General features: G+C 38.2%; 1 long non-coding RNA gene across 1 annotated transcript in view; it reads left to right on the forward strand.

Annotated features, from left to right (window-relative positions):
• The first annotated feature begins 13,516 nt into the window (after positions 1-13,516).
• Positions 13,517-14,533, forward strand: part of LOC106726496 — a 20,459-nt gene continuing 19,442 nt past the window's right edge. The window contains exon 1 of the long non-coding RNA XR_001362568.1: positions 13,517-13,665. This is a non-coding gene — a long non-coding RNA (uncharacterized LOC106726496). The remainder of the gene's footprint in view (positions 13,666-14,533) is intronic.

The raw sequence follows: 14,533 nt of genomic DNA on the forward strand, positions 1-14,533 counted from the left end.
GACCTCTGTGGGAGCATGGAGGAGGCATTTTCTCTCTGCCTGGGGCAGGGAGGTACGTCAGGAAAGGCTTCTCCATGGAGTAGACATGTCTGTTGAAACACAGGACTGCCTTGTACAGCGTTAACCCATGGTGTGGGTTCAACAGGCATAATAGCGCGTAAAATTTTACAACATACGACTGGGTGTAATTGAAGTGAAAAGAGCCCAGCTTCCTTGACACTCATTAAAGGCCTTACACTTATTAATTTATTCATATCATGTTTGTTGAGGAATTCCCACACATCTGTCCCTGCATGAGAGGTAGAGAACACAAACATGGTTACACCAGGGGCCTAAGGGTCTAGCAGAGAAAGCTAGACACACCGCCAACTACCTGTGGTTGGTTCTTCTCATTTTTAAAATTCTCTCTCTCTTTCCTGTTGCTCAGATGTCACCTCATTTTTTCACAGTGTCCATACACCTGCTGTCACTCATTGACTCGGAGGCTTCAACATGTTCTCCACTTTATCATCTTGTGACCTTTTCCCCTAACTCTGGGTGCCCAGGAGCCATGGTTGAGGAATGGCAAGAGCAGTTCGGTGTGTCTGCCTCCATGTTTTTGATTTAACCTGATTTTAAGTTTGACTTGAAACTTGCACTGAGAAATATTCAGAAAGTTTATCCCATTTTATAATGTGTTTCAGAAACAGCAAAGTCTTATTGATTTGATAATCCCACATATCATGTAACGAGCAGAACAAGCTGTCAGAGGAACAAGGGGGTGACTCCATCTCCACCGAGCTCATTTACTCAAAGGGAAGGAAAAAAGTGTTTGATTTGACAGTACTTAAACTAACATGACAGAAAATATAATAAAAGTGGTTCAGCTCCTCCACTTGCATTTATTCCAAGGACTCTAACTGTCTACATGTTGTATTTATAGCAAATGTAGCCACTTTTGAGGTACGATCTGAGAAGGCCTAGAATTTTCCATTATCCTTATGCTTTTACCACAAATACATACTGTGCCTAAAATTCCTGTCATTAGATTTACTCCCTTTGGTAAAGCAATGTGCAGATGTCTTCTTTTTTAAAAAAATTGATTTCAGAGAGGAAGGGAGAGGGAAAGAGAGAGAAACATCAATGATGAGAGAAAATCATCTATCAGCTGCCTTCTGCATGCCCCCTACTGCTGGCAACCCAGGCATGTGCCCTGAGCAGGGATCAAACCATGACCTCCTGGTTCATAGGTCAATGAAAAACCACTGAGCCACATTGTCTAGGCTGTCCTTTTTAAAATATATATATATATTTTATTGATTTTTTTACAGAGAGGAAGGGAGAGGGATAGAGAGTTAGAAACATTGATGAGAGAGAAACATCAATCAGCTGCCTCCTGCACACTCCCTACTGGGTATGTGCCGGCAACCAAGGTACATGCCCTTGACCGGAATTGAACCTGGGACCTTTGAGTCCGCAGGTCGACACTCTATCCACTGAGCCAAACCGGTTAGGGCTAGGCTGTCCTTTTTAAATGTATGAGGTGATTTATACAAAAATTGTTCGGAGCATTGCCATACAAAATAGAAATGGGTTCATTGGACTACCTGGTTCATATAGGGATGTGTCTTGAGATGGAAATCCGGGGGAGAGAGGGTTAAACATAGCAAGAGTTCTGTTGGGAGTGGAAGAAGGAGCCCAGAAGATTTCTGTGCATAGGCCTTGAAGAACCAAACTGGGATGCAGCCAGGGATCAGCATGAAGACACGGGGGCTGGTGTCTTGGAAGTACAAGTGAGACTTGGAAGAAGAACAATAACGTTTAACAGAGAAAATAAAGGGTTACCAAAGTTCACATTTGGTTATTAACAATTTTGAAGAAAACTCTCAAGCTTATGTGAAACCTCCTCCAATCTTGAATGCCACCGTTCTGTCCCAAAGTCTTTTTCATCCTTCACAACACAATGCAGTCGTGTAATTGCATTTTTATTTGTTGCTCACTCGTAAAGCCCAGTTTCCCCCATAGATTGCAAACATCATAATCCTGGCGGTCCTAGACTCTTCATCATTACTGTGTGTCTGGTGCCCTGAAAACATGAGTTTCACATAGTAAGTAACCAAATTAGCTGTTTGTGTTCAGCAAATATTGATCAAGTATAACAAGTGAAAGTATGGGATTTTAAGTCAGACAGACATGGATTTGAATCCAGGCTTTATTACTATATAGCAAGTCATTTAATCTTCTAAACATCCCTTTTTTAGCCTGTAAAATTTTTAAAAAATAAAGAATAACTAAAGTATTGTAAGTATAGGGTTTTGCACAGTGCCTGGCACGTAACTATTACAATGGTGGTAGGAATCGTTGGTGATGAGGGTGCAAAGGATCAGATTGAAAATACTTAAAAGCAATAATTAATGGGCGAGGAGAGAGGTGTGTGAGGGAAGTGAGCATGCCCCAGGTGTTTTGGCTCCGGTGACAGTGGAGGACGGCACCTCATTCTGAATCGCAGGACTGTAAGCAGGTGAGATGAGAAGGTGGGTTTGTTTGATTCATAAAACTGCAAAGATGTACTGTGGCTAATCAGCAAAGGAAATTGTTTGACCACAGTTCATACATAAACACCAAAAGAGCCAGCTTAGGGCATTCCTTTGGCCACCTTTTAAAATCAAGGGATTTAATTACTCTTGGGCAAATGACTGACAGGCCAGGAGGGAAGTGGTTACCTTAAGAATATGTTCATGTCTAAAATATAGTGACAATATAGCGTTTCGTTTTTAGCCTTCATGTGATTCCATTTTCAACTTTTTTAAAATAAGTATTCATTTGAGCAATGTTAGACATTTTTTCTAGTGAGGATCATTTCTATTATAAAATTTAAAAAATTGTTTTATTCTTGATTGAACATCTTTTTTGATTCACAGATAACAATAATGTTAGCATTAAGTATACTTGCTTTATTTTATTTCTTTCTGAACAGTTCATGGGATTTGCGTGTACAGTTTAGTAATTTAAGTAAACAAAATATCTAACCTATTATCTTTAAAGTCTCAAAGTGACATATCCATCAGAATGCAGTAATGTTATTACAGAATTAGATACCTATGAAACAAAGAAGTCTGAGTTTTTGCAGCTTATTACTACTATTAAATACGTAAAAATATTAGATTAGTTACTGTCTGTTACAAGTCATAGTAATGTGTCATAATTGTAAAATATACAAAAGAAATGCATTTGCGTATTCGTATAAAGGATAGACTTGATCTTTATTCACTCCCAGAATTAGTAACATCTGTTCTGCACCAGCTCTCTTTCTCTCTTGCCATCAGAGGTTTTCTATTTTAGGAGAGATCAGAGAAAAAAAAAGAATTTTAAAATGTATTATTCTTTATATAATCAGAGAAGAGAGTGTTTCTTTATTCCTTTCCTTAAAGTCCAGCTCCAGATTTGGAACGCATGTGAGTTTTATTTTTTTACGTGTACCTCGGCAGTTGACAAAGGGCACTTCTAGAAATGAGCTAGGTGATCTTTGACACCAGTCTGTGGGATGGAATTGATAATAAAGAAATATCTCATTACCTTTGAGATTTGTCTTGTACACGTGCCGCTTGGTAACTGAGTACTATAAACAGATCAGCATTCACTGGATTTTGTGTATCTGTCACTCCTGCCGAGCCGGAATCTGCGGAGTGGTTTGTAATTGCCATTGTTTGGGTTATGACAGTAAACAGAACTGATAAGGTTCAGGCTGTTTGCCTGTGAGCTGTACTTCACATCATTCCGTTGAATTTAAACCGCATGCACATATCTGCACTTAATTTTGTTTATCTGTCAGAAATAGAGAAAGGCAGTATGCTTCCAGTATGTGAAACCATATAGCAAGCAGGTCAGGAATTATCATTGTTATTTAATATTGGAGTGAAAATGAATGACTATATGTGTGTTTCTAAAACATGTTTCTATAGGGAAATACTGGTATTTTTTTCTAAGTGGCCTTTGTCGTGTTTTTGGCAAATCTCTATATACGGCTTTAATTGGATTATCGGTGGTATAAATGAAAATCGCAGAATACAGCATGTTTTCTCTCTTCTTTGTCGAATACACGTGATCTTTTTTTAGAGCTGCTTCCACAGTCAGACCATTTGACTATGTTTATGGATAGGAAACAGGAGTAGATGATCTGAATGGCTTTGATTTCCTCCCAAAGTAAACATCCGTCATAATATTTCTACTCGTAGGATGCAGGCTTCTCACCTATGAATTTCCAAGCTTACTTGCCTTCGCATCAGATGAACTTTCAAATTTTGCGATACCTGTGATGAGTTAATCCATGCGTACACAGGCACTTCCTCCAGAAATCCTTAGCTCTAACAGCTGTCACACATCGTCACCACCCCCTGCCCACTGGGCAGTGATTTTGGAATTTGGAATGTGCCACACCTCTCATATTTTCCCAACGTGTTGTGTTAATAAAGGTGTTGATTGCAGTGATTCTCTTGATGTCCTGTTTGAATGTTGTAGCTAGTGGATTTTTCATACTGTATGCAGGGGGAAAGTCTGTGTTCTTTGAAACGACTCTCCAGTTTTTATAAACATATTCTTCTTAAAAAAAAAAGTATGGATGAAGTATTGTTTAAAAATTCGTCTCATATGACCACCTCTTCAGCCGTTGCATGTTCTCATTCGTCCAGCGCTGGACATGGCATTGTGCCTAGATTAGAGAGTCGCCATGGACAGCCAGGACTCGGGTCCCATCACCTTTGTGTTACAAAGGACTGCTGTGTCTTCAATATTGACTGGTCTTTGTTTTCTGGCAAAACAATTTGTAGTTCATTTTCTGATAACTATACATATGGTATTTGTATTTTAATTAAAAGACAGTTATGATGTCTGATTCTTATAAGCAGGAATTCATTATAAGGACACTTCTCATTTCCTTGAAATGTTCCCTTTCCTTTCTTCCAGGGTTCTTAAATTGCAGGAGCCAGTTAAATGATGTGCTTTGGGGAGTTAATTTTTGGCACCATATGTCTCTAAAAATGATTTAATTTTATCTAAAGCATGTTTGCAATGATGTATATTTTTTGTCCTGCATAGAGACAATTTAAGGATTAAAAAAACCCCACTAGTCTACAGTCATTTTAACACAGTAACATACAATGTGTGTATAAACTTACAAAGATTTCTGTTTATTTAGATTAATATATTTTTAATATCTGAGCTCTATTATTGCTTTTTAAAACTTTGACTTAGCAAAGCATCTTTATGATATAAACATGGCTATCATGAAAATATTACTGCCATGATTCTTATTAGAGATTTGAACTTCTGATTTGATAATGGTTAGAAAATTTAAATCACAAAAACAAAATTGTAGTCTAAGCTTGAGCCCTGCCTGGTGTGGCTCAGTTCATTGAGTGTCATCCCATGCACCAGGAGGTAGCCTGTGGGCTTGACCCCTGTGCAGGGCGTGTAAGAGGCAACTAATTAATGTTTCACTCTCATATTAATGTTTATTCTCTCTCTCTCTCCATTCTTCTCTCTCTAAAATTAATAAAAACATATTTTTAAAAATAAAGACTAACTTGAGGAGTTATAAAAAACTTTCTCCAAAAGTTTTATCAATCAGTTTACATATCCTTGTGCCCCTAATTCTAGCATATTCAGATTCTCATGAAAATATTATATATGTCTATCTTCAACTTAGTATGAAATAACTTATAAAGTTACTACTCAACAACTATATTAAGTATGTGAGCAGACTGGAGGAAAACCAAAATCTTTAGCCAATTTAATGAAGCAGCTGGAAGTAATAACTCTTTTCATATTGATGTGAACTCTTAATATTTTGGATTGTTCTTTTATTATAGGTAACATCACACCTAGTTGACACATAACAAAAATCTTATTGTACAGAAAAACCATTTTTATATTTTAGCAAATGGTCTAGTATAATAGGTAAATTCCCTAAAAGTAAATAATTCCAACCCACAAAATATGAAGGATGCTTTTCTTGTAAATACGTTAGTTTAACCTAGAGTTGTGTGTTGCTTTAAATTGAAACAACTAAATATACAGTAAGTAACAGAATGATGTGTAAGCTATAATAAAGGAAATAAGTTTTGTGATAAATTTACCTGTACCTTTACCAGCTTTGCACGTCTTGACATTTGCCTTCTCTGCTTTGGATGTTTAAACTAGTGTGGGTGCACACAAATGCTCTGTCCGCCTGTTCCCAATATTATTTCCCTCCTCCTTTCTCTCAGTTAACCGCTGGCCTTCTTTCAGTACCGTTTTTATGTAGAAGTTAATTTAAAATATAAACTATTCTCATGTTTTATTTATATAACTGTTATGCTACGCATGTTCCTGGCAGCGTGAGTATATTTATTTTAAATGTTAGGATTCATTGAGGTTATGACCACACCACAATGTATTTTTTCATTATTCAAGTTAGACGATCAGGTTGCTCCCAAACCTTCACTATCGCAAGCAGTGCTGTAAGTGAACACTTTTCAATGCTTTCATGTGACCATTGCTGAGAGCCGTGTCTCCGCCTTCGGCCTGCGCCAGGCCACCTGGACATCTTGTTGCAGCAGTTGCTGGGCCCGGGTTTCTGATTCAGGTCTGAGGGACTGTATTTCCAACAGGTTCTGGGTGACACTGCCCTGCTGCTCCCGGGAACCAGCGGTCTAGCTCATGTAGGTGTAGGTCTAACTGCGGCCCCAAGGGGAGCATCTTCAATACACAGTGGGAAGTTGCTCTGCTAAGTCTTTGCGTAAAATCATACACAGATTTGAACAGTATTTGAAAGCTTTGTGGTTTTTCCTCATATTTTTACCAGCAACAGGTGCAGAACGTTTATTCTATTGTTTTTAAATAAATTGCCATCCAGCCAGTGTGGCTCAGTGGTTGAGTGTTGACCTAGAAACCAGGTTGCAGGCACGATCCCCAGTGTGAGGCATGGAGGAGGCAGCCAATCAATGATTCTCTCTCATCATCGATGTTTCTCTCTCTCCTTCTCCCTGCCTCTCTGAAATCCATAAAAATATATTAAAAATACTTATCAATCTGATGAGTATGAAGTACATTTATTTGTGCTTTATATTGAGGTTAAACATGTTTTTATGTTCACAGACCAAATCGTTGTCCTTGTCTGTGGATCACCTTCTGGTGTCCTTTGCCCGTTTTTTATGGCATATTGTGCACATTTTCCCTTATTGATTTGTAGGGATCTTTCTATGTTACAGAATTAATGTTTGACGGCTATTCATTTTATTAACGCCTTCTCTAAACCAGTGGGTTATTTTGTTAATGTTTAAACTTTTAAACTTTCATGTTATTAAATGTATTAATTCTTTCCTTTAGAACGGATGTTAATATTTTGCTTAAGTCCTTCTCCTCCTAAAGATCATGAAGCTATTTTATCGTATTTTCTTTCAAAAAGTTTAAAGTTTAGCTTTCTCGTTTTAGTCCATCTCATTTTGTTTACGTGTATTATGAGCTAAAGATCAAATTTTATTTTAGACCTTGTGTAGGGAAGGCTAATCATGCCATCCTTTCTCCCTGCTATGAGTGCTAGCTCTGTCATATTTCAAATTTCTATATTTCACCTGAATGTCTCTCTTTTCTGATCAAATGTTTATCCTTTCCAATACTGATATCTTAGTTCCTGTAGCTTTAAGACAGGTTTTGCATATTGCCTGTCAAATTATTTGAACTTGTTCTCCTCTTTCACAAGTGTCTTAGCTATTCCCTGTTCTTTGTTCCTCCATATAAATTTTAGATCAAGTCCCATAAAACCTGATAAGATTGTAGACTACTTTGTGAAAAATTGACATGCCCTTGACACTCTTTTTCATCTGTGGAATACTACACCTCTCCGCTTATTCTGTTTTTATATTTTTCAAAGATGTTTTTTAACTGTCTCTATAAAATCCCGCATATTCTTTGATAAATTGAAACCTAGATACCTCACATTTTATATTGTGATTATGAATAGCATTTTTAAAATGACAATTCAAAATTGGTTATTACTGATTTCAAAATGGTATTGATGTTTTTAAATATTGATCTTGTAGGCAAAATAGTTCCTACATTCTCTCAGAATCATTTTCTCTTATTGATGGTTTGTAGAGCCTCTTGAGTTTTCAGTGTAGACATTCTTTCTATCTATTATACCTATCTTTTTTCTTTCTTTTTTTTTTTTTTACTACTTTGACCAGAATCTATAGTTTTAAATAGAGGTATTGATTTCTAACATCCTTATTTTATTTTTCCTGGCATTCATGGGAATGTTTCTAAAGTGTGTCTATTTAGTAAAATATTTGTAGGGAGTTTTTGATTTATAGCCTTTATGAGATTAAATAAATGTTCTCCTGTTCCTATAACTAGATAATTTTTCATTGTTGATTGGTTTTATTCAGTGTTGATTCATATCAACTTCTTTTGGGGATGATTATTTTCTCTTTAATATATTGATGTGTTACATGAAAATATTTCTTGATAATGAACCATTTTTAAATTTCTGGAACTATTAAATTATACTCCCTATTTACTGTCTTCAATTAAAATAATGAGCTCCTGGATGCTCCAAACTATATTTCATCAATCAATAGGTAATTATTAATCACCCTCTTGTTACTAATAAATCATTTTCAGTTTCAGGCTTAAGCCAGTGAGTGAGAAGAGCACTTTACTTTCCAGTCAGAAAATAGGGGGGGTCAGTTCTTTCCTCTGTCGGCGAAGAGAGTTAAGAATCTATTGTTAACTGTGCTGCGTAACAAGTGGCCCCAAACTCAAGCAGCTTAATCTAACAAACATTTATTTTCTCACAAAGTTTCTGAGGGCCAACCATCAGGCGCTGCTCAGCCTGGTGATCCTGGCGTGGGGTCTCCCACCAGGTTGCAGTGCAGTTGTAGGTCAGGTGGCGCCACCTGAAGAGGCTGGGGCATCTGCTTCCAAGATGATGCACAGGCTGTTGGCCAAACACTGCTTCCGTTCCTCACCATGTGGGTCTGTCCACAGAGCCGTTCTCCGAACATGGGAGCTGGCTTCCCCCAGCTCAAGAAACAGAGAAAACCCAGGACAGAAGCCAAGAGAGAGGGAGAGAGAGAGAGAGAGAGAGAGAGAGGGAGAGAGAGAGAGAGAGAGGAAAGTGGCATGCTCTCCCTTCTGCTATATTCTGTTCATTGCAAGAAAGTGACTAAGTCCAGCCCACACTCAAGGGCCCGAATTCTGTTTCACTTCTTAAAGGAAGGAATAGCATATGACTTGAGGGCCTATTTTTAAAATCACACCTATGAACATTTTTTTTCTCAGACACAGCAAGCAACAAATATGCTTCAACTCTGTCTCACCCCTTTCTTCCGCATTGTGTCCCAGTTGTCCCTTGGGGCTAGATATGGTAAGGCTTTATTTGTGTCCTTCATAATGTAAACCAGAAAATTGTATGCTGCAACCCGGCCCTGGAAAATACCTAAAAAGGTGATGTTTTCACATTTTTCATTTCAATGCTGAGCACATGGGAAAGGTATAAGGCAATATTTTGGTACTAATATGGTTATGGATAAGCCCTAATATTTTTGAAACCTTTAATTAGAATATAAAAAGTGTTATTGTATTCTTCTTTTAATTTTTACATGCATAACAGCAATAAAGTAACGTAAATCTAGATTCATATAATGAGAGGTTTTTTATGTCATGATATATGCATTATAACATTAGTATTAAATCCAGGTTTATGTGACATAAAAGAGTTAGCAATTATCATGAATTTATATAAGCAAACAAAATAACGGCTTAAAAACAGAATTCATATAATTTAGAATTTTAAATAGGAAATGGAGGCTCATTCTTGAACGTCAACACATTAATTTCCCCTGCTTTACTGTCAACCAGTATCATGCTCTAAAATCTTAATGAATGTCATGGGAGCCTAATCAAATTTACAGAACATATTTTTACCAAATATATAGCCGTATATTGTATACAGTGTTCACAAGTGCATATTTTATGCATTGCTCACTTTGCCACAAGATCACCAACTCTGTATCTCTCCACACCCTGTCAGAGTGGACAGTGGTTGATTTTTCTCTCCATGGAGAGGTACATAGTGATCAGTATCTCGAAAGGATCGGTGGATTCCATCTTTGGGCTTCCTTCCGCAAGGAGCTCAGAAAGCAAGGACGAGAGCCAGGCTTCTTCGCAAGGCTACTGCCAGTTCAGACTGGTCGGAAGCCACCGTCAGAAAACGCTTCCAATTCCGTTTCGCCATCGAAGGTGGCTCAGAGCACACACCAACTGCTGCCTGACCCGGCTTTCCTGATAAATGGAATCTCCTCACTCTCTCTTTCATAAAACAAAATTGAGGGAAATTGAGGATCTTTTTCTGAATGACTTTTCCTGTTCTAACATGCTCCTTCGTAGTTCATTGAGAATATGTCCGTTCTCTGCCAAAGCTCTTGCAATATTTGTTTGGGGCTAAGCAGCAGCTCAGTTTATGTCAATGGCTCGAAATTCCGTCATGGCAAGTAAATCCAGTGCATTTGTGTCCCTTTCTGTTTCCCTACCCCTTCCTCCCTCACCCCACCGCACCTTCTCTAAATCCGGGGCCAGAGGGCAGGAATGTGACCATTTTAAGAATAAATGATATGCGTATCCTTTGTGTGTGTCTCTTCCATTGCTGGTTTATTTTTCTCTTCTCCCACTAATTAGTAAGTTCCTGGAAGTCTTAGTCACTTCTTCATTTTTGCCACTAAATTTTTCCGAGTTCACTTTATTGAATTATTTTCAATAATATTTATTGAGTGATCACTGTCTGCTGGCATATTATTACTGGGTTTCTATCATACCCACTTTCCAAAAATAGTTGTCATCACTGCCAATTCTTTCTCAGCCATCTTTCTTGGCATCTTAAATATTTTCTCTATATCTTATTGATCATTTTTAAAAATATATTTTTATTGATTTCAGAGAGAAAGGAAGAGAGAGAGAGAGAGAGGGAGAGAGAGAGAAACATCAATGATGAGAGAGAATCATTGATCGGCTGCCTCCTGCACACCCCCCACTGGGGATCCCGAAATCTGGGCATGTGCCCTTGACCAGAATCGAACCTGGGACCCTTCAGTCCGCAGGCTGACGCTCTAACCACTGAGCAAACCGGCTAGGGCTATTGATCATTTTTTCTATGTATGTTCCATCATAATGTATGTGGGTATATGTGACTTTTACTGGATGCTGTTCTTTTCTCAAGAATTCCTTCATGGTTTTTTCCCTTTCCTGGTTCTTTTTCCAGAGGACTATAGATTTCCCCAAAAATATCTTTTTTGAGATACTATTCTTTCTTAGTTGATACTTAAGGAACTTCTCTACTTCAGCAGCTGCAGTTAATATTTGCATATGGACTAATTTAAGGCCTTTGTAGCTACCTCAAGCTAGAATGCAGAAACTGCATAAGCGGGACTGAATGTCCACAGCCGCTGCTGCTCCTGTGAGGTGTGCATGTGGGAAATGTTACCATTCAGTTCCCTTTGGTTGATGAGCTCCCCTTGCAGTACCTCCCACATGTTGAAGATCTGCCACTTGAAAAAGTTACCTTCCCTTTAGGGCAGCGGTTCTCAACCTGTGGGTCACGACCCCTTTGGCGGTCGAACGACCCTTTCACAGGGGTCGCCTAAGACCATCCTGCATATCAGATATTTACATTACAATTCATAACAGTAGCAACATTACAGGTATGAAGTAGCAACGAAAATAATTTTATGGTTGGGTCACAACATGAGGAACTGTATTTAAAGGGCCAGAAGGTTGAGAACCACTGCTTTAGGGTGTTCCTCTAAAACTCACCTTTCTTTTATTTGCCTTTTGTTGCATTTGTGGATACCACAATAATTGTGTAATACATAGACTAAGATGTCCTTATGTCTTAATGAGTATATTAAGATAAAGAATACCTTCCCCTCATTGGCTGTCAGAGTTGGCAGAAAAATATTTTAACATTATATTGAAACTATTAAAATATTTTCTGTAAATATATGTTAAAATATTATAGAAGATAAAATGAATATTGCCAAATTTTCTCTTCAAAAGTGATGTTATTCTTCAATCCAATAGCCTAAATTATTGGGTATGCCCATAAACGAATTCCAGGTAATGTATTGAAGCATTTAGAACGCTTAAATATTTATAGTTTTTAAGGTTTTATTTTCTTCCTAAATTAACTAATTAACCAAGAATAGAGACTTCATATTACTGTAAACGAACTTACATTAATACCTATGTGTTGCTTATTATAATGCATAGTGAAGATAATTATAATAAACCACATGCAACCCCAGGTAACGTCTTAAAAAGTGTTATTTGTAAGTAAACTGTTTTATTGAAATATGCATATAGAAAAGTGTACAAGTTATACATGAACCGTTTGATGCAGTTTCACAAAGGATCCCTTACATACAACCAGTACCCAGATCAGTAATAGAACATACAACAGCTATATTTTGCGACATGTTTTATTCTGTTATGAAGAAACGTTTGATATGACATTTTTGGTGTTTATTATTCTACAAAACACACTAAAAAATCAACATAAACAATTATCCACACTATCAAAATCCAAACGAGGTTTCAGTGACAGAATATATTACATGTAAATTTCATATGGATTTTACCATTCATTTGTATAAAGTTTACTTCTTTGAAAATAACCTGATTATAACATTTCTGCTTGGCGTGACCGTGCTAACTGGAAGGACAAATGTCTTGATTGAACTTCTGTGCTTTTTGTTTGGTTGGTGTTATATTAAACTTCCAAAAGGTGTGGAATGCCTTCTCCTCCTCCTCCCCCCTCCTCCCCTCCCCGAAGTCTCCCTTTTTCCAAATAGACTCAGTGTTAAACGTTGCATCCACTGTACTTTGCTGCAGTGCGATGTTTCCATGTCACGCAGTCAGAGGGAGGTAGATTAATAGGGACTTCTAGCTGGAAATTTCTTCCTGTTATTGTTCTCCCTCAGCAGTTGATAGCTAAGTTAATTCTCTTTAGTTTTGTCACGCTCCGAAGCACACATCGCCAAGCCATGGTAAGCTTTATGAGGAAGGAAAGAAGCAGCGGTGTCCATCAAAGTCTCCAAGTTGCATTTTTAAACTTTGGCTTGACCTGATGTGCCATTCAAAACAGCTTTAGAAGATTTTTTTTTTTTTAAAGAAAGGTTCAATATGTCCCGAGGCTATCGGTTTTGAGTTAAACTGGGTGAAGGAGAAATATTTTACTCATCAGCTTTGCAGTCACAGAGTTTGCCTCCGCTAGAACAAAACTGCTGAGGCATTTAGAGAAAATTAACCCCCCATCCTGGCGGCCAGATGTGACTGGTTTCTGATGAGTGCACATGAGTGGGCTGAAAAGCCAAGAGACTGTGAAATTCCTGTCGGGTCCGCCCGGTGCAGAGTGGGCTATTGACTGCTTTCTATATTTCCCTCCATCATTCTTCTTGAACACTGCCATTAATTTCCTCTCCGGGTCTGACTTGTGTTCCTCCCCCGCCCCCTTCCCTTCAGCTCTGTCAGCTGCAGAGGCAGATACACAAGAGGTGGCAGAAGTACCTCCGGCTGGTGGTCCTGTACAGCCGGGTGCGGCTGGCCCAGTTCCAGGCGGAATCTCAGGAGAGCATTCAGAAGATCTTAGCTGTGCAGGTAGGTGATTGCAGGCCAGGAGGCAAGATCGCCTCGATCTAGATTGAAAAGTAAACGATGGGTAGTGTGATGAAGCACTGACACCACCTCCCACCAGAGTTTTATACATTTCTAACCTCTTTAATAAGCCACGATGGCATGAAGGATGAATTCAGTAAGTCAGCGTATACACCATGCACACTGGGGGCGTGGAGGAGAATGAACTGATTTGTCACAAACCTCGGGATAAGTTTTAATAAATATCTTTGGTGTAACTATACATGTTCAAATCCCCAGGCTTTGCACATGGGCCTCGGCTGTTTAAAAGATACCATCCATAGTGGCCTTGTGTTGTTCCTTTGGTGTGGAATCTGCAGTGAAAATGACACTCGCGTTTACTTAATGTTTTCTTTCCCCTTCCATTTTGCAAGAGGCTTGTTCCTCTAGGATCTGGAGATGACTGACTCTATGTGAGAAATAAGCGATTTGGCATTAGAATATAAATGTGGTTCCAGGTGCTGTGAAATGTTACTATCTGTCCGTCCCAGTAAAAACTTTCAGTGGCTCAATTGTCTTAAAATTAAGACTCTGATCTATTTTAGACTCTGATCTATATTGACTATGTGAAGACTATTTTATTAAAGTTACTTAAATATTTTCAAATTAATATTTTACTCTTGGAAATGTTACAGTATTATAAAACATGGCCTCCCAAAGCAAAACCCATATCACCTTGTTCTATTAAAAAGCAAAAAAACTTTTTTTTGAGGAAACGCCATACTGTTTTCCACAGTGGCTGCACCAGTCTGCATTCCCACCAGCAGTGCACCAGGGTTCCTTTTTCTCCGCATCCTCACCAGCACTTGTCGTTTGTTGATTTGTTGATGAT

Source organism: Myotis brandtii, unplaced genomic scaffold (genome assembly GCF_000412655.1).
Source record: "Myotis brandtii unplaced genomic scaffold, ASM41265v1 scaffold107, whole genome shotgun sequence".
Classification (NCBI taxonomy): Eukaryota; Metazoa; Chordata; class Mammalia; order Chiroptera; family Vespertilionidae; genus Myotis; species Myotis brandtii.